The sequence below is a fragment of the Syngnathoides biaculeatus genome, chromosome 18, assembly GCF_019802595.1.
Source record: "Syngnathoides biaculeatus isolate LvHL_M chromosome 18, ASM1980259v1, whole genome shotgun sequence".
Classification (NCBI taxonomy): Eukaryota; Metazoa; Chordata; class Actinopteri; order Syngnathiformes; family Syngnathidae; genus Syngnathoides; species Syngnathoides biaculeatus.
The window spans coordinates 7486914-7511287 of NC_084657.1; the positions used below are offsets into that span (position 1 = coordinate 7486914).

The 24374-nt window shown below is 42.2% G+C and overlaps 1 protein-coding gene across 3 annotated transcripts in view; it reads right to left on the reverse strand.

Moving 5' to 3' along the window:
* opcml (opioid binding protein/cell adhesion molecule-like) overlaps positions 1–24374 on the reverse strand; it is a 158729-nt gene that overhangs the window by 85657 nt on the left and 48698 nt on the right. The window contains exon 2 of one of the 3 annotated variants that reach the window (XM_061804103.1): positions 7330–7567. The exons of the other annotated variants lie outside the window; for them this stretch is intronic. The gene's annotated coding sequence lies outside the window, so the exon portion shown is untranslated. The remainder of the gene's footprint in view (positions 1–7329; positions 7568–24374) is intronic. 3 annotated transcript variants of the gene reach the window in all.

Sequence of the window (24374 nt, forward strand, 5' to 3'; positions counted from 1 at the left end):
CTAGCCGTTCAGCTACCCTTTCACATCTTGACAGATGAAAAAATGAGTTTCATAAGGCAAAACAAAGTGCTTGCTCAACCTCTTCCTAGGACACTTGTTAAAAATATGTTTTTAATCTGAGAATATTCCCTTTTGAATAATGTAAATTTATCATTTTCATTTTGCTATTTGTTCTAGAATTTCTTTCGTATTGTAACACAACAGTTTAATATTCAGATGGCCTCCAGCAACCTATTTAAAAGTTTTTCACTCTGGATTAGGATGCCCTTCTCTACTAAAACAACCCTTGCAAATGTGACAAATGATCCTTCACTACCTTTAGACTGTGATACCTCATCAATACAATTATTACTGGACCTAAGTCCTGCCTTTGATACCATTTATCATAACATACTGGTTGGATCACCTCAATATATGGATCAGTATTACAGGTGCAGTACTTTCTTGGTTTGAATCTTATCTCTCATAATGGGCGCACGATGCAATGCATGGTAATGTGACCTCTGCGTATTATAATGTCAATTGTGGAGTCCTGGAATAATATTTGACCCGAGATTTCTCTCTTGCTCTCACACAGGAAATATGAATATTTTTAGTCATTCCGCTGTCTTCGCCCCCGTTGACATTTTTTCTTGCTCATAATCTTGTTTTTCTTCAAGAGTAAAAATAGAAGCAGCGACTCATAGATATTTTTTACTGTATGACTGTACTTTTATTGTGGAAACAATCAGTGGTTGTCCTATTTCAATATTTTCTGGTATCCTCTCACCATTACGTGAGTATAGCCTGTTAATTAGCACAAGTCTGCTAGAAGGAATAAAACCTGCAATCAAGATGCCTCCCTTTTCCACGGAAGACCATCATGGACTTCCGCAGAGGATGTCAATTGAAACGAAAATCCACCATCTTGAAGTGTGCATGTGGATGGACAATCGGGGAGTGAAATCTCAAAATGATGAGCAGAAGTGTTCTAATAGACACCCACTTAGCTCAACAAAGAAAATAGATGTGGACTGTGGGAATGGGAATGGAACATCCAGCTCCTCTCCATGGTCAGGGTTAGATGTGGGTCAGCATCTAAGAGGAAGGACAACATCAGCGAATTACCGAGGAATCCGGCTGGCCTGTGTTTTGGGCTATCACGCGTCCATGAGCGGCCATAGATGATCACAACACCGAAGGGCAAGAAAAAAGGACACAAGTCAGTGCAAAGTAGAGATCAACCGATTATCAGCAGGCTCGATTATCAGCACCAATATTTGGATTTTTTACATGTATCGGCATCAGTATTTTCTTTAAATCTGATGTGCCACAATCAAGAAATTAATTTAAAACTGGATTTTAGATGCAACCATGCCTCTCTCTCCTGTCATTACTGTCCCCACCATTGTTCCACCCTTGTCGCCATCAAATTGATTAATCAGCCACAGCCCATCTGAAGCGAAGCAAAGCAAATTTATTTATATAGCGCATTTTAATACACAAGGTAATTCAATGTGCTTTACATGATTAAAAGGATTTGAATACAAATGATAAAACATTTAAAACATGAAAAACAACAAAATATAGATGCTAAAAAAAGAAAAATTAAGGCACAATTAAAAACAGCATACAGTGCAAAAAATATCGTTGATATTGGAAATACTCCAAAACGGCTTCAAAAAATGAAGAGTTTTCAACCTGGATTTAAAAATATTCACTTAGGACTGGCGTCATCTCCATTGGCAACTTAATCCATTTGTGCACAGCATACTAGCTACAGTAAATGCTGCATCACCACATTTGCCTTGGACTCTGCACTCCATTATTTGATCTGAGTCATTCAATCTCAGAGCTCGACTGGGTTTGTATTCCGTAAGCATTTGAAGAGTTTGTTTTCAAAACGAGACATAGGCATTTTTTTTCAGATTTACGAAACTCGCACCAAAATTATCCATTCGGAGCTGGATAATTTTGGCGCGAGTTTCGTAAATCTGAAAAAAATGCCAATGTCTCGTTTTGAAAACAAACTCCTCATTTCTTTCATGTATCCAGGTCCTAATAATCCATCCATTTTCTTTTGCCACTTAGCCTCACGAGGGTCACGGGGAGTACTGGAGCCTATCCCAGCTGTCAATGGTCAAGAGGCGGGGTACACCCTGAACTGGTTGCCAGCCAATCACAGAGCACAAACAGACAAACAGCCACAGACACAATCACACCTAGGGGCAATTTAGAGTGTCCAATATGGGAGGAAACCGGAGTGCCTGAAGAAAACCCACACAGGTGGGGCCGGAATCAAACCCGGGTCCTCAGAACTGTGAGGTCAACGCTTTACCAGCTGATCCACCATGCTGCTGGACCTCAACAATTTAATGATTTATAGACCAGTACCCGAACTTTAAAATATATTCTAAAGCTGACTGGACAGTGTAAGGACTTTAGAATTGGAGTTATATGCTCTGACCACTTTGTTCTGGTCACAACCCATGCTGTAGCATTCTGAATGAGTTGCAGATGTTTAATGCTCCTTTTGGGGAGTACAGTCAGAAGTCAAGTCGACTTGAGATAAAAGCATGGATGAGCTTTTCCTGGTCTTCTTGGCACATACAAGTCTTGACTCTCGATATGTTCTTCAGATGGTAGAAGGCAGTTTTTGTGATTGATTTGATATGATTGTTGAAAGTCGGGTCGGACTCAATCAGAACACCAAGGTTTTGGACTTGGTCTTTGGTTTTTGAAGATAGAGAGTCCAGGTGATTATTCACAGCAATTGTCTTTTCTTTATTGCCCCAAAAAATTGTCTGCGTTTTGATGTGATTTATTTGAGGAAAATTTTGACTCATCCAGTTATTTATCTGGTTTAGACAGTGGTACAACACATCAATTGAACTGGAGTCATCTGAAGACACTGCTCAATATAACTGTGTGTCATCTCCATAGCTATGGAGGGGTCCAAGAACTGACCCTTGGTGGACCCCATAGGTCATTGCTATTTGTTGAGATTGAGCACTTCCAATGGTTACAAACTAGCTCCTTTCCTCCAGGTAGGACCTAAACCAGGCCTCAACAACTTTTTTGAGGCTGAGGGCTACTTCGTGAGCACCAATCGTATGAAGGGTTACGTGACTTGATGCGGCAAACTTCAGACTCAGTTCATTACACATACATAAAATATTTTTGTTTTACTTTATTGTAGTAAATGACATTACAGGAATTTTAAAATTGTAATTGACGTAAGCAAGTCAGATTCAGAATTTAAAGCACAAATAATAGTAACAATTTGTGGCCTATGGTATTTTTAGAACATACGTTGCGGGCGCCTTATATGGTCCTCGCGGGCTACCATTCGCCCGCGGGCACCGGATTGGTAACCCCTGACCTAAACCATCTAAGGCCTGTTGCATTTAGTCCTCCCTACGTTTCCAACCCGTTCAACAGCATATTATGATCTACCATATCAAAAGCTGCACTGAGACCCAACAAGACCAAAACCTACACCTTTCCTGTGTCAGTATTCAACCTTATATCACTTAGCACTTTGATAAGAGCAGATTTTGTACTGTGATGAGTTCTGGAACCTGATTTTAAATTCAAGAAATTGCAGTTGATCAAAAATGACTTTCTGAACAATCTTGGCTATGAAAGGGAGATTTGAGATGGGTCTATAGCTTGCTAACATGAAATCGTCCAGTGCTGTTTTTTTTTTTTTTTTAAAAGAGGCTTAACAGAAGCTATTTTAAGAGCTTTAGGAAACTGAAGTGAGCAATTGAATATTTGCTGCAAATCAGCCTAAAATAACGGCCAAACCCATTGCACATTACAAGTTCTTGAGCTATCTGATTTGGGGGGAGGGAGTGAGCTCCTCAACCACAGCACACAGTGTTTGGGTATTGTTGAGGTTCTAACTGATGCTTTCAGAAAAGTGTTGCTGTCTCGCTCTGACTAACTCTTGGATAAAATGTCTCTAGAGGTCACAGTCAATTTTGAGTTTATTCATCCCACACTTACGTTCTGCTTTCCTACACTTTGATTTAGAGCTCTTGAGCATCACTGTGCTCCCCTACGGTGTTCTAATTGATCTCAGGAAGGTCGTAGTTTTCAACAGGAGTGACAGCCTTCATTGCATTCGAGAATTTTGAGGTGAAGTTGTCCAAAAGTTCATAAAATGTCTTAGCATTCCACTTCACTGAAGTGGAAATTCTGCTCAAAACATACGGAAGAGAGAAAATATTTTCTTGTGTGGAGAAGCCAGGAGAGAAAAACCGATGTGTCGAAGGTAAACTCAAAAAACTTTCCCAAAAATGTAATAAACATCCCGGTGCTGTATGTCTCACAACTACAATTAACAGACTACAGTGAGCAGAAGAGTAACATAAGAACATTGTAAACACGAGCGGCAGCTCTGCTTGGCTCGGAATATCTTGTGACATGTCTGAAACATACTTGTAAGAAGGCTGCTGAGAATATCAACATGGAAACAGTCCATGATCGCAAAAGCACGTGTGTGGTTGAAAGTGTGCAAAAAAAACTTTTATATTTATTTGATCATTTGCTAGTTATGCCGTTTTGTTTGTTGTGGTGTGATAATTTTAGTTTTGATGTGACATTCTAAGTGTGAACACATCTTAAGTAATGATGAGGCTACACTGTTAGTGTGTAGGGCAATGAAAGCTTTCTCTGCTTACAGATTAAAATGCAATCTTTCCTCATTGCCTTCTGACCGTCATCAGGTAGTAGTTTACATAGATGGTAAAACACATGCTACCATGTATGCTAACAACATACCCAGTGTCTTCAAATGTTCTTCAATGGACAAGTCACACATTTACAGATGTTGGACCTTAGAGTGCACATAAGGTCCACCTCATTGTAAGGCCCCCCCATCTATTTAGGAGAGAATTTAATATTTCTAAGGGCACCTTATGGAAGTGAAAATACAGTACATTATGGGAAAAAAAAAAACTTTGAGAGCAAAATTAGCGAATATGCGGGGCCGCAAACGGTGAACACCGAATGGGCAAGGGCACACTGTATTTACTGTGGATATAAATCAGGGAGCTATTATGTAAGTTGTACTTGACTTTCCAAGAGATGCTGCTTAGCTTTTTAACTCCGTGTTCTCAAGGGCATGGTCATGCACCATCAGCCTCCTCACCTGCACCTCGTTTAAGTTTATCAGGGCTTGTATTTAAGGCTTGTGTTTTTCTGTCTTAGTTTGCCAGATCGTTGTCCCTTGATGTCATGTCCCGTAGTTCCTTGTTCATCCTCTTCTATGCCGGACCCTGGTTTGTTGCTGACCTTGTCTCTTCTGCGCATGATTCTGGTACTGTTGCCCGATTGGACTGATTACCTGTGTGCTAATCTCGGACTGAATACATATCCGTCCCAAACTGTACTTGTTAAATAGCATTTGTCATTTCTCACCTGACGGGACATGCAGAAGGGTTGACGAGCGGTTTATGGATGTGAACAGGACATGGTTTGGTGGATGAATACGTCTCCATACACCAGGGACTCTGGCTTCCCTCCACTCCACCACAGAGGAACCCATGGAGTTGGGCCGCTCCCGGATTTTTATTGTGTGTTGTGTTTATTGTTTTTTAATTATGCAAAGCACATTGAATTACCTTGTATATGAAATGCGCTATGGAAATAAATTTGCTTTGCTTTGCTTAACAGCAAATTAAATGAAACATTGACAGATTGATGCTTCCGCTTTCAAACTGCTTAAACAGCCTTTAGGTCAGGGGTGCTCAATGCAACCAGTCGATCGTGAGGCACTTTCGGTTGTTCGGAATGGCGTGCCAATAAAAAAAAGAAATGAAAAGACATCAGCCGTATTTTTTTCAACTTTAGCTCCCCACACTTGTTCAAACAACGACAGTACAGGAAAACACGCTGTCAGTGAGTCCCAACCCCCTATTTTAAGCTCTCTCAAAAGAAATCTTAACAAACATGAGTACTGATGTGAAAGAAGACAAAAACGTATAACTTTCAAACTGAATGGGAGGCGGACTTTTTTTTCACAATGTCATTTTCGAAGTGCGTTTGCCTCATCTGCCATTGTAGTGAAATGTGGCCTTTTCGAACTGTTTATGGAAAATACGACACTGACATTCTGCTAAAAAGAACCCTATCTGAGAATGAGAAAAGTGAACAAAATAAAATTCCAATTAGCCGCACAGAAGTCACCAAAGCATCATTTCCGGGTTCGTTGCATCACACATAAAAGAGGCACAGCTGACTCGTTGTTCTGATCTTTTAAAAATAAGGTGGAAACATTCATCCATCCATCCATTTTCTTTTGCCGCTTATCCTCACTAGGGTCACGGTGAGTACTGGAGCCTATCCCAGCTGTCAACGGGCAGGAGGCAGGGTACACCCTGAACTGGATACCAGGCAATTGCAGCGCACATAGGGACAAACAGCCACACTCACAATCACACCTACGGGCAATTTAGAGTGTCGAAATAATGTTGCATGTTTTTGGGATGTGGGAGGAAACCGGAGTACCCGGAGAAAACCGGCACGGGGAGAACATGCAAACTCCACACCGCTGGGGCCGGGATTGACCTCGGGTCCCCAGAAATGTGAGGCCACCGCTTTATTAGCTGATCCACCGTGCCACCTAGGCAGAAATATTATCTTCAATAAAATCTCAGCAGCTCTAAAGAAGTACAGTTACATGGCGCTATTAAGCCATGGCTGATGTGTGGAAGGAGATTGTTTCTCACTGCAGTTGGACGAATCCACTGATGTGAGTGACACAGCCCAGGTGTGCATTTTCATTTGTATAGTGTTGAGTGATCATCAACGTGACCTCAGATAGCTACAAAAAATCTTTAAAGTTAATTATGTTGTGTAATATGGGCTCATACGGTTATGGAAGGCACACAAACATACATTTACACATAAAGAATGCTCAATATATTTTAAATAGGTTTTGCATTTTTGTAGTGAGTAGACCTTTGTGACTTGGTCATTCTATTTCATCATTGGTCATTCTAAACAAACAAAAAAAAAGACGCCAAATTTATTCCTCTATAATTTCCACAGCTCTGCACATCGCCTTTGTTCTTAAAAATGAGCAATACCACACTTGTCTTCCATTCCTCTGGAATCTTCTCACTCGCTAGTATTTTGTTGAACACACCACAGCCGGCTGTCCAAAATACTTCCATACCTCCAAAGGTATGTCATCAGGATCAACTACTTTTCCATTTTTTTAACCTTCCTAACTTCCCCCTTACTCATCATTGCCTCTTCCTGGTCCGCCACACTTGCCTTGTCTCTTTCTTTCTCTCTCATTTCCTTCATTAATCAACTTCTCAAGGTACCTTTACTTACTGTCATAACCAGGACTCGAGGGTGGACCCAAATGCACGACTCAAGTGACAGGCAAGCATTAATGAGAAAGTCTTTATTCACTCCAGAGTTGGTAACCGGGGAGTCAGTCAGCACAAACAGCAGGAACAGTAGCAACAGGCGTTAGTCGGTACATGGGAGGTTGGCGTCAGGAATGCGGAAGTGGGGGAACGAGGCATGCGAGGCGACGATCCGGCGAAGACCTGTCGTCCCCTGGGTCCTATAAGTACAAGGGGTTAATCAGCGGGGATGAGGCACAGGTGAGCGCCTCCTAATTAGCGCCGGTCTGCTGGGACACGCCCAGCCAGGGCTGCAACGGCAGGGCCATGACACTTACAAAAATAATCCATTCCGGAATTCATTTTGTAATGTGAATTTTTCACAAGTAAAACCGCATTCTTTATTATCTTGTCTTTCTGCAAAGTTGTCAAAATGTTTATTGATAACATCAAGTACAAATGCTTTGGCATACTCCCATCTTAAACCGCCAGCAACGCTATCCGAATTCCATTCACCTTGTTGGGTCCAAACACAGATTCGCTGATGACTAACCTGGACTGTGGAAAGTAGCTCTTGGCATGCTTTCTTCCTGCTGTACCCCGCAGGATATTTTGATGCAAACACAGAAAGGCATGGGTCAAAGTGGTGCTTTATATTTCAGCATTTCATCATTGCAATTTTATTATAATTTAGACATAGCAGAACCCTCTCTCTCCACAAACACTGTCCATTCTTGGTGAAAACCTTGGTACTCCTCATCTTTTTTTTTTTTTCGAGCGACCTTTGTCAAAAGCGTTTCCATAATTAGTTGCTCCGACTCGATCTGCGTTTGACCCTTCTGTGCCTGCGTACATAGATTGCCACTGCAAACTATGGCAAACCCACTAGAACTAACCGCCTCTGCCTTGTTTGTGTTGCCTGCACGCCAGAAATGGCATGTACAGCATGTCGTTATGAGGGCTCTGGGAGCCGAATGAAACCATCAAAAGAGCCAGATGTGGCTTGCGAGCCATAGGATCCTGACCTCTGCTCTATACCTTAGAGTCTGGAAACTCCTTGCATAAAATGCAACCACCTGCATACTTCTACCTCTGCTCTTTTAGCTCAATTTATGTTATCTATTTTATGTTATCACCTGGAAAAAAAATCACTTTGACCTTTCCCATCCTTTTGCCAATGTCTACAACCATTTGTCCCTCCATGTTTCTTTCCTCGATGCCAAACTTACCCATCACTTCTTCATTACACCTGTTTCCTTTACCATCATCTCCATTACAGTAAAACATAAAAACAGAATATGATTTTCAAATCATGTGCAACATACTGTGTATTTAACTGAGTATACTACAAAGACAAGATATGTAATGTGCAAATTTAGAAACATTGTTCTTACCAAATTATAATTAATTTGGAATTTTATGGTTCATTACAAAAAAAACTGGGACAGGGTCATGTTTAACACTGTGTTGCACCAACTTTTCTTCTAAAAACATTCAATAAACATTTGTGATTTCAGGACTGTAATTGTTGAAGCTTTAGCTAACTCTACCTTGAAAATAACCCACCTCATCTTTGTCTTCCACCCACAATAGCTGAATTTTCACCGGCGGTGGACGTTGTTAACTCAGTCCATGGCCAACCCATTAAGGAGTTCTTTTGATGAACGCTCATATTTGTTTGGCAAAATTTTAAGACACATGCCCTTCCTGATGCAACTATCAGAATTTATCTGGGCTTTGGACTGACCTACAGTTTGTAATGGTTTTTGCTCCCCATCAGGCTGCATTCCCCACCCACAACCATTGAATATATAATATGGGTTCTCGACAACACAATCTTATTCATATTACTACAAGGAGGGCAATGGCACTGATCAGTCCACTTTCATGAAAATTGGTCATATGCATACTGGATCATCTTATTCGAAAGCTTTGCTTTTCAATTATCTTATCGCAGACCATCATCTTAATATGATTAGTCTTTGCGAGACTTGGTAAAAAACAAATTACTTTTGCCACTTAGACACCTTCCCCAAACTTTATGAGATTCCTCCAAATCCATTTTCAACCATAGCATATGCCTAAAACAATTAATTTAAAATAACGTTCTCATTATGTATTCCACAACACTGTTGCCGTTCTATTTTAGTCATCTACCATCCCGCTGGCCCAATAAAAATGAACAAACCCATGCAACTGCTTTAATCTGGACACATGTCTCGTTGAAATGAACCAAAACTGTTCAAAATGAGCTGTTGATTAATGGCCCTGTTACACGGAACAACTTGTGTTTGGACACCACTCTGACTGCACAGTGGAGCAGCTGGTTAGAGGGTTGGCCTCACTTTTCTGAGGACCGGGGTTCAAATCCCTGCCCTGCCTGGGGGGAAGTTTCCGTATTTTCCCAATGCCTGTGTGAGTTTTCTCCAGGCACTCGGGTTTCCTCCCACATCCCCAAAACATGCAAGAATTGAAGACTCTTAAAGTGCCCCTAATTGTGATTGTGACTGCGACTGTTGTCTGTCTCCATGTGCCCTGTAATTGGCTGGCAACCAGTTCAGGTTCCTGACTCCTGCCCAATGACAGCTGGGATAGGCTCCAGCACTCCTGTGACCCTTGTGAGGATAAGCGGCTAAGAAAATGCACGGATCGACGTCAACCCTGCATAAGCTTAACATTGCAAAGTCAGAATGACAATGAAATGATCGATATAAAGATAATCTCTTTCTTATCACTTACCTCCTGGCCTTCATTGCCACGGACCACTGAATGAATAGTATTAACGTGTACCCTCGTTATTTGGAGGAAATCAGGACTGAGCAATTGACGACATTATAATTGCACGGAAAAAGACAAAACCCCGAAAAGGAACTTGAACCAAGCATTTTTGGGAAGGGTTGCTCCTCCCCACCATTGAAACAAAAATAAAAATAAAAAGAAAAATTTAGAAAAAAATAACAGTGATTACCAGTGTGCCTAACCACAAGTACTGTATGTGCGGGTCCACTGTACTCATTTTTACTAGCACTGCTAATGTCATAACCCCAACCCTATACCCTAACGCCCGGGAGAGTCTCATCTTCTAGCGCCTAATCCTATTGCTGCTGCAGGGTTAGAGGAAAATGAGAAAATCAGTCCTATCAAAATTAATATTCATGACAGTCAGATCTATAAGTAAAGTAAAAAAAAAAAAAATAGAATTCTATCTAAACGGCTATGTTGACACTATGTTGCCGGCAGCCATCTGAGCTGCATACAGAAAAATAAAGTACTTACATAAACCTAGGTCCATCAATACAAAGCCTAAACTAGCTCAATTTGAAAACAAACCATTCATCTTGATTTTGGTATGTCTGGCTTAAGTTAGTAAAATGACCACCTGACATATCCGTGACATCAAATGATAGAGCAAGCACATCATCTTTCTGCAACCTGAGTATGGACTCATTTGACTGAATGCTTTTTGGTATGGATTTGACTGTGGGACGGAGAAATGCTGCCACTGACAAACTCCCACTTGAAAAAGAAAAGTAATAATCCGTGTTGAAACATAGAAGCTATATTTGAAGTATTCAAATACTACACCAGCTAAATCCATTAATTTCTTTTGTTGTAAATTCAGTTTTTTTCTCAAAAGCTGTACAAAGGGGTTCATGTAACCAATTTCAGTACTCATGGAAGCTGATGAGTCGTGGAATAATTGTAATTTTCAGAAATCAAACTTTAATAGTGCAATCAATTTTCCAACAAATGTATCATCCTTATGTGCAAAATCAGCTAAATCATGTGTTCATCAAGCAAAGACCCTTGAATCCCAATTTTCTGCCAAACTGCAACAACTTGTCAAAAACCAAATAAAATGCTGTTGCATCAAATAAGATGAAACATACCCTATACAAGGCAGCACGGTGGCCTCACAGTTCTGAGGTCCCGCGTTCAATCCCGGACGTTAAGTTTGCCTGTTCTCCCTGTGCCTGCGTGGGTTTTCTCCAGGCACTCCGGTTTCCTCCCACATCACAAAAACATGCAACATTATTTCTTCTTCTTCTTCTTCTTTTCCTTTCGGCTTGTCCCGTTAGGGGTCGCCACAGCTTTTGCCATCTTCGCCTATCTCCTGCATCTTCCTCTCTAACCCCAACTGCCCTCATGTCTTCCCTCACCACATCCATAAACCTTCTCTTTGGTCTTCCTCTCGCTCTTTTGCCTGGGAGCTTCATCCTCAGCATCCTTCTACCAATATACTAACTCTCTCGCCTTGCAACATTAATGAGAGACTCTAAATTGCCCCTAGGTATGATTGTGAGTGCGGTTGTTTGTCTCGATGTGCCTTGCGATTGGCTGGCAACCAGTTCAGGGCGTTCCCAGCCTCCTGCCCGTTGACAGCTGGGATAAGCTCCAGCAAACCCTACGACCCTTGTGAGGATAAGCGGCTAAGTAAATGGATGGATGGATGTATATCAGTGATTGTAGTTGTGTGCAGCTTCACTGCCACTCTGTTTATCGCTCCATTTCATTTATTTACTCTTATGTTATATGTTCCACACTTTTACGTCGTGTTTGCATATTGCAGCATCGGCCATGATATTTTGGGTATTTGTGCTATTGTATTGTACCTGCCCCAAGAGTCAAGACAAGAGAAACCTGAGTACCCGGTGAGTAGTGCAGTGTTGTGCACAACAAACATGTATCCTCTTCCTAATAGATGTCGCTGCATGCTTTGGAGAGATAACAGCTCCAATTCTTCTGGGAAGGCTGTCCTGAATGTTTAACAGTGTTTACGTTTTTTTTTTTTTTACCTTTTTTCCAGAAGCATATTTGTGAGGTCAAAAACTGATGAAAGCCCACTCCACCAAATTTAACACTTGGCACAATGCAGTCCGACGAATATCGTATGCCTGGCAACCACCAAATCCAGACTCATCTGTCAGATTGCCAGAAGGAAATGCGTGAATCATCCCTCCAGAGAACATAGTTCCACTGCTCCAGAAACCAATCGCTGCAATGCTTTCCACCACTGCATCTGACACTTTGTATTCCACTTGGTGATATATGTCTTGGATGGAGCTGTTAGCCATGGAAACCTGTTCCATGAAGCTCTCTGTGCACTGTTCTCAAGCTAATGTGAAGGCCATATGAAGTTTGGGGGTCTTTTATGATTGGTTCAGTAAGATGTTGGCAAACTCTTCGCACTATGGATGGATCTCACCATCCGCTAAACCTACCCCTGCCATTTTGTTGTCATTCCCAAACTCTTCCACATTTACAAGAATACAACTGACAGTAGAATGGACTATTTGGGAGTGAGGAAATTTGATGACTGGACTTGTTGCACAGGTAACAGTTTCATGCTGGAATTTACTGACCTCCTAAGAGGTAGTTACTAGATTGTATAGATCTGTAGCAATGGAAGCAATTGTAACACCTGCTTCTGATTTTTTTGAATGGGTGAGCGAATGGTTGTGCATGCATCATGACTGCCCTCACTTTCACCTGATGACCTTTGAAACTCACATACATAATTTCTGGCACCCAGGAGCAAAGATTTTCTGCTTTGTATCAGACTCTGCTCACAATAACTCAGATTGATGAAAGATTGTATGAAATGATGGACAGCTAAATCACATACAAAGCTGGCTATCAATGACCCAGATAAATGGTGAGTTTTGATTCCCGGGTGCCTTCTATTTCCGACTCAGGTTCTTATTGAGGTTATGTCACATAGTGAGATGTTTGAAAAAAAGTGCAGAAAAAAGTTATTTCGAGACCTACCGTATTAAGGCACATAATGTGCATCTAACATCAAATCTACTCCACCTACTTGAATTACACAATGGCATATAAAACACACAAGAGCTTTCTTTTATCATTTCTTTTGTGAAGCACTTATTACAGGTGCTATTTAAATAAAGGTTTGATTCATTGTTTGATTGAAGCCTCACTGGAACCATTGAAACCATGAAACAGTCATGTAAAACGTCTTCTTCTTTTTCTTTCGGCTTGTCCCGTTAGGGGTCGCCACAGCGTGTCATCTTTTTCCATCTAAGCCTATCTCGTGGATCCTCCTCTCTAACACCCACTGTCCTCATGTCCTCCATCACAACATCCATCAACATTTTCTTTGGTCTTCCTCTCGCTCTTTTGCCTGGCAGCTCCATCCTCAGCACCCTTGTACCAATATACTCACTCTCTGGCCTCTGAACATGTCTATACCATCGAAGTCTGCTCTCTCTAACGTTGGCTCCAAAACTTCCAACTTTGGCTGTCCCTCTAATGAGCTTGTTTCTAATCCTATCCAACCTGTTCACTCAAAGCGAGAACCTCAGCGACTTCATTTCTGCCACCTCCAGTTCCGCTTCCTGTTGTTCCTTCAGTGCCACGGTCTCTAATCCGTACGTCATGGCCGGCCTCACCACCGTTTTATAAACTTTGCCCTTCATCCGAGCAGAGACTTTTCTGTCACAAAACACACCAGACAGCTTCCGCCAACTGTTCCATCCCACATGGACCAGTTTCTTCACTTCCTTACCACACTCTCCATTGCTCTGTATTGTTGACCCCAAGTATTTTAAGTCATCCACCCTCGCTATCTCTTCTTCCTGGAGCTTCACTCTTCCTCCTCCACCTCTCTCATTCATGCACATATATTCTGTTTTACTTCGGCTAATCTTCATTCGTCTCCTTTCCAGTGCGTACCTCCATCTTTCTAATTATTCCTCCGCCTGTTCCCTGCTTTAACTGCAGATTACAATTTCATATGCGAACATCATGGTCCAAGGGGATTCCAGTCTAACCTCATCTGTCAGCCTATCCATTGCGATCACAAACAGGAAGGGGCTCAGCGTGGAACCTTGATGCAGTCCCACCTCCTGTTGTCTCTATGTGCCCTGTAATTGGCTGGCAACCAGTTCAGGTTCCTGACTCCTGCCCATTGACCACTGCGATAGGCTCCAGCACTCCCACGACCCTCTGAGGATAAGCGGCTAAGACAATTTATGGACGGATACCCTATACAACTTTAAAGCTCAATAAACCCAATAATCACAAAAAATGATGTCCAGTTGAGTTTGTCCATTGTTTTGAAAAGTTGTGCAAGTTCAAGTTATCTGCATGAGTTTATTCATAAAACATTCTATGTATTTTTGCAATGCTCAAGTCTGATGGGAGATATTTCCAAGAAATGCAAAAGATTTGATGTGAGTTCTCACAGCCTCCTTTCTCGCATTCTGTTGTCCTGTGTTTCAAGCTCCACCATGATTTTTGGGACTATTCTGACTTATTATTAATAATACTAATACTGTAATATTTTTATATAACATAGCACAAAAATAATGCTTTTTTTGTAATGTAAAATGGTTGTTGGGGAGATGGAAATCATTGTTCACATTGCAATGATTTCAAAATAGCTAGTTTTCATAATAAAAGCATAGTGATATTAGCAATACAAAATTCATAACTGAATAATAATTGAATTGACTTTCAACTTCATTGTAGTCCAAACTATGAGCTGGTTTCACATGCTGCATGTTTGACATCATCTCAGTAAATACTTCTCCCAGCCTTCAATCAGCCAGAACTTTGTTAAATAGTGGCGTAATCTTGTCACTTTTTCTTGCTCTTCACATCAAAATTACAGTGTTGGGAGCAATGGTGTGTGTTTATGTGCTCCCGATATCAAACTGCCACGTACATTCACCTTTTCATAAATGCACGCACACACAAAGTTGCCTTCATGGAGCACAATTGCCATCCATCCATCTATCTGTCAGTTAAGAATTTTTAGACAAGTGTACTGGGAATAGTGTGCTTATGTTTAGGTACTTACTGTACTGTGTTGTCATGTCAATCCTGCATTAAGATGCTCCTTTCACACTAATCTTCAAGAGTATTGGTTCATGTTGATGTAATTCGTGTGCCATGCATTACCAAGTAATGGGTACAGTTAACCTAATGCTTTTTTTTTCTTTTTTTAGGAATGGATAAGTGCTATTCCTGCCTTGGCAGCTGCTGTACGGAGAATTGCCACAACAAAACTAAAACCGGACTTTGACGCAACTGGCAAAAAAAAAAAAAAAAAAAGTGATCAACAAAGCAACACAGTGCCCATTATAAGTAGATCTAAGCATTCAGACTACAATTCCTTTTTTTTGTTGTTGTTTATATTTCATATGTAGTCATCTGCTTGTGACTTGACCCGCCTGTCAAATTTGAAACATGCCTGAGCCAAAACGTTTGCCCACACCTACACTAACACGACATCATGGCTGGCTTCACCAATGTTTTATAACTTTGCCCTACATGCAAGCAGAGAATCTTCCATCACATAACACACCTGACACCTTCCTCCACTGTTGACGTTGACAAATGTGATTTGCCTTTTGTTGTACATATAAACTGGGAAGGTACAGACGTGCAGGTGATGTGAAGTGTAATTGGCCCAAGAACACAGATAAAATGAAACATTTTGACTTTATTACTGCATTTCATATTCGATGAATAATTTCAAATCCAGAAGTGACAGGTGAGGGTTATGATATACAGTGTGCTGGCAGCACAGAGAAGTTTAATTTGTGTTGTGGAAGAGATAAGTTCTGGAGAAGCCAGGGCTCAAAGAAAAATGACAGCATCCCCGGTTAAAAAGATGCTCTTTCAAACTGAAGGTTCACAATGATTATTGAGACACATAAGAGATTTAAGAATAAACAAAAAAATAGAACCAGCAACTCTTAACTATATATATATATATATATATATATATATATATATATATATCATGCTTTCGGAGTGTTTTTCCACACATGGGACAGGACAACTGCACTGTATTCATGAGAGGATGACCGCAGCCATGTATTGCGAGATTTTGGGGAACAACCTTTTTCCCTCTGTCAGAGCATTGAAGATGAGTCGTGGCTCGGTCTTTCAACATGACAATGACCCGAAGTACACAGCCAGGAAAATCAAGGAGTGGCTCCGTAAGAAGCATATCAGGGTTTTGTCGTGGCCTAGCAAGTCTGCTGACCTACACCCAATAGAAAATCTTTGGAGGGAGCTGAAACTCTGTGTTTCTCAGCGACAGCTCAGCAACCTGTCTGATCTCGAGAAGATCTGTGTGGAGGAATGGGCCAAAATCCCTTCTGGAGTGTGTGTCACGGACGAGACTCGGGGGTGGACCCAAATGCACGACTCAGGTGAGAGGTAAGCAGTGCGGAATAAGCCTTTATTCGTTCCAATGTCGGTTACCAGGGAGTCAGTCCAAACAAGCAGCAAGATCAGTAACGGCAGGCTTACGGGGAAGGTCGGGAGACAGGCGTTGGTCGGTACACGGGAGGTAGACGTCAGGAGTACGGTAGTGCGGGAACGAGGCATGAGAGGCAACGATCTAGCAGAGTAATAGTCGTCCCCCGGGTCCTATATGTACTGGGTCTTAATCAAAGGTCATGAGGCGCAGGTGTGCACCTTCAGATTAGCTGGCCACGCCCAGCCCTGGCTGGAATCCAGGAGCATGACAGTGTGTGCAAACCTGGTTGAACAACTAAAGAAAACGTTTGACCTCTGTAATTGCAAACAAAGGCGAATAACCAAGTATTAACATTGTTTTTCTTAGGTGTTCAAATACGTATTTCCAGCTGTATCACACAAATAAGTCATTAAAAAATCATAGATTGTGATTTCTGGATTTTTCTTTTTTTATCTCTCTCACAGTGGACATGCACCTACGATGAAAATTTCAAACCCATCCATCAATTCATCCATTTTCTCCGCAGCTTATCCTCACGAGGGTCGCGGGGAGTGCTGGAGCCTATCCCAGCTGTCAACGGGCAGGAGGCAGGGTAGACCCTGAACTTATTGCCAGCCAATCGCAGGGCACATTCAGACAAACAGCCGCACTCACAATCACGTTTAGGGGCAATGTAGAGTGTCCAATTAATGTTGCATGTTTTTGGGATGTGGGAGGAAACCGGAGTGCCCGGAGGAATCCCACGCAGGCATGGGGAGAACATAAAACTCCACACAGGCGGGTCCGGGATTGAACCCGGGACCTGAGAACTGTGAGCCCAACGCTTTACCAGCTGAACTGAGCTTATATTGTTTTGTAAAATACCATCTAGACACAGTACACAGCTTAAAGTGGGACTGACATCCCTATAAACATTCTAAAATAGATATTGTAATGAAAAATACATATAAGAGTATTCACTTCAATGTCTTTACGAAAAAAATAAGTGAGCTGAGAGCGCATCATCCATGCACAAAGTTGTGCAATTGAAGGTCCCTCGACATCCAAGTGGTCGCCATATTAGTCGCGTCATCTGTCCTTGACGTCATCGTCACCTCCGCCGTTGAAAACGCGCAGTGCCTGCTACTATGGAAGCCGAACAACAGAGATATTCGCATTTTTCCGACGCCCCTTCTGACACCGAAGCTCTTTTCAAAAAGGACAACACCACACAACCAAGTGAAGATACTGGGGCAATATTACACTTTTGTTTCGAGCCCTCAGGGCAATATTACACGATTGTTTCGAGCCATATTCAGATGATGTCCGATCACGGCCAAACCTCATCCTGTCCGATCCACTCTCGTGGTGGAGATGAGCCATCGCGGGTTATCGCAGCCGGCAATGTGGCTTATGACAGAGCCGAGTGGTGCTGCTTTAGGGGGATGCTCGCAGTCGAGCCGGGTCTCTTTATGCGCGCACACGACAGAGTAACGCATTCTCGGCTGGGTTCTTCAGAGCCGCCTTCATCGCAAAGCCCGACGCGCAGCCTTCCAGAAGCTGTGACCGCCGAACGCGGTGCCTCAGCCAGTGTGGCTGAGTTTTGGCGCCAGTGGTGGCATATAAGGAGGAGGTGGAGCCAAGCTATGTTGCTTTTAGGGGTATGTTCAAAGTGGCCGCAGTACGCGATGAACACTAGCGAGACATTTTTGGCTGGGCGACGCGCATATCAACACATTTCTTCCACGGATCTTTTGCTACTTTATGAGAGAGACCGATTACGTGGTCCGCCCCAAAGTATTTTTTTTTTTTTTTGGAGCTGTATACACACCTAGCTGTTATTTGAAACCCACGAAGCTCTCGTCCTCTGCACCCATGCAATCCATTTTTCACAACGAACAGGGTCTCTTTCAAACTTATGAAGGATAATTCCATTCTCCCGAGTGTTTTGTGATGAAAAAACACATGGGACCATATTGGCTGTGGGTTTTTCATTAATAATACACCAAAAATCACCCGTTTGACGACACTTGACCTTTAAACTACCAGTAATTAAAGTGCTTCATCATTACACTTGCAATATACAAAATGCATTACTGTCATTTCGATAGATGATGCTATCAAGTGTCTTTTCGAACTGGACTTCCAGCATATTTCATTAAACAGTATAGTTTGTCAACAAGGCAGATGTTTTTTTTTTTTTTTGGAATAAGTACAACAAATGAAGCCTTTCATTCGATAAATTGTAATGGGTCATCTGTGAATGTGAAAGGCTCTTGCATTGCCAGTCTGTTCATGGCAATATGCTCCTATACTGCTTTTGTTAAGTAAAGGACGTCAGATTGTGACGGTGAGGTAGACACCACATTGTTGTGAGACCCATGGATGTGAAAAGAAACCATTGAGCTGCTCTCGCTAATTCTATAGAAAACACTGCTCTCACTCTTTATTACTTGTTCATAAGTCATTATTAGTCATTAGTCTAGCTCAAGCAGATTTTACATCCTTTTCTGTTTTGAGCCTTTCTAATGCAAGTTGCAACTAATCAAGCTTTTCTTTGTTTTTCCTGTTCAATGACAATGGCATACTCTACTTCCTTGGCTCTTACTGCATTTCTGCAGCAGCTTCTGTTCTTTCCACATTGACAACTAACTTGGTAGAAAACGATTGACTCGAAGAGAGCCTGATAGAGGTACTGTAAATAGATTGATCATAGTTTGGGTTGAGAAACCCGTTAAGGTCATGCATATAACACATTTTAAAGGGCTCCTGTCATGAAATGGATGATTTTTAGTATGTTATTAATGAAGAAACATCAACCAATATGGGCCCATGCCTTTTTTCACCATAAAACATGATTTTGACGTACACAACTTTTTGTAACTCCTGCCATGAAAATCCTCTCAAGGGATTTGTTTTTGAGAAGAAGCAGGAAGTGGCGTAAAGGACAGCAGCGCCCCCAGGTGGACTCGTTTGTTTCCATTAGTTTTACCTCCGGGAAGGTAGCTCGTTGTTCCTTCGTGTTCGCCAAAATGCCGGCTCATCGCATTGCTGGACATTGCTTGAACACTCGGGAGAATGATTCTAGCCTTCATAAGTTTGCAAGAGACCAGGTTCTTTGTGAGAAATTGATTCAACGCGTGCAGAGGACGAGAGCTTCGTGGGTTCCAAATAACAGGTAGGCAGTAATGTGCCCCAGCTTGATGGTGTTCAACAAGTACTGCGGCGGCTTTGAACATCCCCCTAAAAGCATATATATGCCACCACGGCACTGAAAAACGGTCACTGCTTCTGCGAAGGCTGCGTGTCGGGCTTTGGGGAAGGGAGCGGCTCTCAAGAACCCAGCCGAGAATGCCTCACTCAACCTCGTACGCGCATAAAGCGTCCTGGCTCGAATGTGTTGCTCAGTCCTGCAGTGTCAGTGAACACCCCCCTAAAGCAGGACGGCTCAGCTCTGTCATCAGCCACACCGGCCGGCTCATCCGCGATGGCTCATCTCCGCTGCGGAAGTGGATTGGACGGGGATTCGGTTTGGCCGTGATCGCATATCATCTGAATATGGCTCGAAACAATAGTGTAATATTGCCCCAAAGGCTCGAAACATTCGTGTAATATTGCCCCGGTATCTTCACTCGGTTGTGTGGTGTTCTCCTTTTTGAAAAGACCTTCCATGTCAGAAGGGGCGCCTTTGTCTCCCATAGTTAGGGTGGACCGTGTGTTTTCATTGGCAAACGTCCGGGTGACGTAACGGACGGAGTATGCAGCCAATATGGCAACCACTTGGATTTTGTAGAATGACACTTATGCAACTCTGCGCATGGATGATACGCTCTCCATTCACATTTATTTTTTCATATAGACATAGAAGTAAATTATGTTATACGTATTTTTCATTACAATATCGATTTTAGAATGTTTATAGGGATGACACTTGGGCTTTAACCACAGTATTCGCCTTGCCCTTGCAGCACTGTGTAGGTTACCCAACTGATTATTCTGCTACACTGTATAATTCTATACAAATCTATAATTTATTACACTGTCAAAAAGACTCAACCATGTAGCTCATAATGTCAATCCCACAGATCTGTGTACACTCTATATAGCAGGGGTGCTCAATGCATCGAAGGTTAATCACGAGGCAGTCTTGGTCGATCGCGGAACGACGTGCTAAAAAAAAGACGTCAGCCAATGACGGCGTGCCCAAAAAAAAAAAGACATCAGCCAATGTTCCCTCTAAACTCCGCTCGTGCGCAATTGTGCACCGCTGATGCAGTCTCTTCGCAGATATTCTGCATTGCGTGCAAATAAAAATAATCCAATGCAAATTGAAAGTATAATATACAGCTAATAAAAGTTTGTGGCATTTTGCAATGTGATTCATGAGTGAGCGATGACTGGTTGTTACATCCAATGGCACAATTCACATAAATGATTACTGTAAAAAATGACAAGAAGAAGCCACTGACTTCTTTTAGGCAGCACGCAGTACTTTCTGGGACTTTTTCGGACAACGACTGTTGCTCCGCCACACTCTCTTTTTCCTAGTTTACCTTCCCCGCCCCCCCCCTGCCCCCACTCTCAAAGACATACACTCATAATTACAAATGTTACAGTACTTACGCAGCCCATCAATGTGTTTTATGTTTTATGTGCTGCTTTAGTTCGCAACACAGTCTGGGCAACGTAGAGCAAAGACGATCTTGACATGCTGCTTATACTTTTTTGCTTTCACTACTATTTCCCAGAACTTCATTGTGTGGCTCATGAACTCCACGATAGTTCCCACAGCTCTGCAAATCTTTTCCTCCATTCTTCAGCCCCCTTCTTGCCCGCTAGTATTCTGTTGAATAAGTTCGTCAAAAACTCCACAGCCACCTCTCCTAATCTCTTCCATACCGGCACAGGTAGGTCATCACAACCAAATGCCTTTCCATTTTGCATCATCTTTAGTACCTTTGTAACTTCCCCCTTACTAATCGTTGCCACTCTTCTACTATTCCTTCTCTCATTTTCTTCATTAATCAACTTCACAAAGTATTCGTTCTCTCTATTTAGCACACTACTGGCACCAGTCAACACATTTCCGCATCTTTCCTTATTCACCCTTACCTGCTGCACATTCTATCTCTATGCCTCTCTCTGACCAACCTGTAGAGATCTTTTTCTCCTTCTTTTGTGTCCAACTTGGTGTGCATGTCATCATATGCCTCTTGTTTAGCCTTCTCCACCTCTACCTTTGCCCCCCGTCGCATCTCAATGTATTCCTTTCGCCTCTCCTCAGTCCACTCAGTGTCACACTTCTGCTTCGCTAATCTCTTTCCTAGCATGACTTTCTGTATTTTGGGGTTCCACCACCAAGTCTCCTTCTCCCCTTTCCTACCAGAAGGCAGACCAAGTAGTCTCCTGCCTGTCTCTCTGATCACCTTGGTTGTAGTAGTCCAGTCTTGTGGGAGCTCCTCCTGTCCATCAAGTGCCTGTCTTACCACTTTCCAAAAGGCCGCACAAAATTCTTCCTTTCTCAGCTTCCACCACATGGTTCACTCCTCTACCTTTGTCTTCTAAATCTTCCTACCCAACACCAGAGTCATCCTACACACCATCATCTTACCCTGTCGAGCTGCACTCTCACCTACCACTGTAAACTTGTAAAATAGTTTAAACCCTGCTCCTAAACTTATAGCCTTAATGCCTTTCCACTTGCTCTCTTGGATGCACAATATATCAACCTTTCTCCTTGTCATCATGTCAACCAACGACTGAGCTTTTCCTGTCATAGTCCCAACATTCAAAGTCCCAACACTCATTTGTAGGCTTTGTGCATTCCTCTTCTTCTTTTGCCAACAAATCCGCTCTCCTCTTCTTCTTTGTCTTCGACCCACAGTAGCTAAATTTCCACCGACACCCTGCAGGGTAATGGTGCTCGGGGCAGGTGTTGTTAACCCAGGGCACGACCGATCCGGTATGGTATTCTTTAGATGAATGCTCATATTTCTTTGGCATAGTTTTATGCCAGATGCCCTTCCTACTCAACCCTCTTCATTTATCCGGGCTTGGGATCAGCCTACAGATTGCACAGGCTTAATCCCCCATTAGGGCTGCATTTAACACGAGTTTCAATATGATTGGTACAGGCTGAACACAGCTATATCATGTTACGTGGGTGTGCAAATTTCTGCAATTACATAATCTCAGTTGTGTTTTATAGTGCTTTCAAGTGATTAAGAGTTAATTGAGTTAATCATATGTCAACTATGTGATTAATAATATGATCAATTTCCCTTGCGCTGAGTAAAAGCAATTCAATTTCCAGATAGAATCTATAAATGTAAATATACTATCAACTATTATCTTTAGATAAAGTGTATGGTGTTGAAATGTTGAACAAGAGCTTTTCACATTTCTTTCACAACTCAATTTATATTATTTTGTAACGTACCATCTACACACAGTACACAGCTTAAACTACCAGTAATTAAAGTGCCTCATCATTATACTAACAAAGGGCCCCATTGCGTTTGACAGTATCCACAATATTCCGCCCATTTAAATAGCAAACCAGCACAAAATAATATTAGCTATTTGTTCAAAGCAAATGTCAACAGCTTGTCCGGTAAATCAATCATTTCACACAAAAGCAGCATTTATAATAATTAGTCAAGAGGGCATAAAAAGTAAATCTCAAAATTGTCTCATAAGACAAAATAGTCCTTTTTCACAAACTCGTTGCTCTAAACCAAGAGTGCCCAGACTTTTTTACCCCAAGATCTACTTTTCAAGTAGCCAGCCTCTCATGATCTAGCGATGGGGAGAGGGGATGTGGGGGGTTATGCACGGATCGCCATGACATGAAAGCAAAAGAGAGACCGTAAATAGGAGGCCAGCTTGCGAGAACACACCTTTATGTACATGCGATTGATGTATCTGCCACACCTGAATCAAGTGATGAGAGGAATGATAGGCTGACGTCTTTTTTTTTTTTTTGGCACGCCGTCACACAATCGACCAAAACTGCCTTGGTGATTTACTGTTCGATCGCGATCGACACATTGAGCACCCCTGCTCTAAACAGTGTTCATATTATACATTGGTTTTAACCAGGTGCTCAGGCAAACCAAATGGTTGACATTTTCAGAAAACAAAACTGACATCTTATTTTGTACAATGTGCCTCTCCCAACCCCCCCTAAAAAAAAGGTATTTCAAAAGGGGACTGCTGTGGCAGGAGTGGACAGGTGCTTTTGTGCAAGCCACGCCACCATACTGTGGTAAATGGTAAATGGACTGGCCTTATATTGCACATTATCTACACGATCATGGTGCCCAAAACACTCTTTGATGCCTCGCATTCACCCTATAAAACATATTTTCATACACCAATATTGGAGTGCTGACATGCAAGGTTCTGCCAGGCCCACTGGGAGCAAAGTAGTATATAGTATAGTTCAGTGCCTCATCCAAGGACACTTCAACAAGCAGACAAGCATAGCCAAAGTTTGAACCAGTGACCCTTCAGTCACTGAACAACCCACTCTACCTACTGAAGATCAGCTGCCTGTGCAGCTGTGGGTACCACTGTGTGCAGACCACCACTGACCATCGTGTGGAGACCACCACTGTAGTGGACATGAGTCAATGCTGGCAATGGGCTCTACCTTGTAGTTGTCTAGTGTTTGTTGATGGAAGTGGTCTCCTCGACAAAATCTGATTTTGACCCATAAGCCATCTTGTTTGGTGACCTTTTTTGCTATCCTTTGGGCAGGCCTATGAATGGATAGGGGTTACGAGCAGTTGCTACCTTTACATACTGTATCC